Here is a 485-nt window from a genome sequence, read left to right as displayed (position 1 = left end):
GGAATGTAGGAGATTCCTGGAGAAGGAGGAAAAATCATGCAATAGGATTCATGCCTTAGAAAGAAAGGACTAGCCTCACATACCTTTTTCATTTAACTATTCTATCACTTGCTCGTTCTCCTTCAATGCCCACGTTTCTACCTTCAAGAGAATTCGTATTAACATTAGCTAAACGATTATAAGAAAGTGCTTACTAAAGCTAGAGAAAATTGGGCAGCATTTTCTTTGATTATATAACTTCCTCCATATTCCATATCAACTCCTAAACATCCATAACAACAATCACAATACCATAGGCAACAATCATCATTCATCTACATTATCCACATTTCACAATTTCACTTCAATTCCTCTATAATCATGGTCATAGTTCACTATTATGTTTCTCACATATAATACTTATACCATGTTCTAAATGTTATTCCTAACATCCTTACAATCATAACATATCAATATTCATGATTCACTTCAACTACTACTAAAAT

Source organism: Lycium ferocissimum, chromosome 1 (genome assembly GCF_029784015.1).
Source record: "Lycium ferocissimum isolate CSIRO_LF1 chromosome 1, AGI_CSIRO_Lferr_CH_V1, whole genome shotgun sequence".
NCBI lineage: Eukaryota > Viridiplantae > Streptophyta > Magnoliopsida > Solanales > Solanaceae > Lycium > Lycium ferocissimum.
This window is presented reverse-complemented; position numbering follows the sequence as displayed.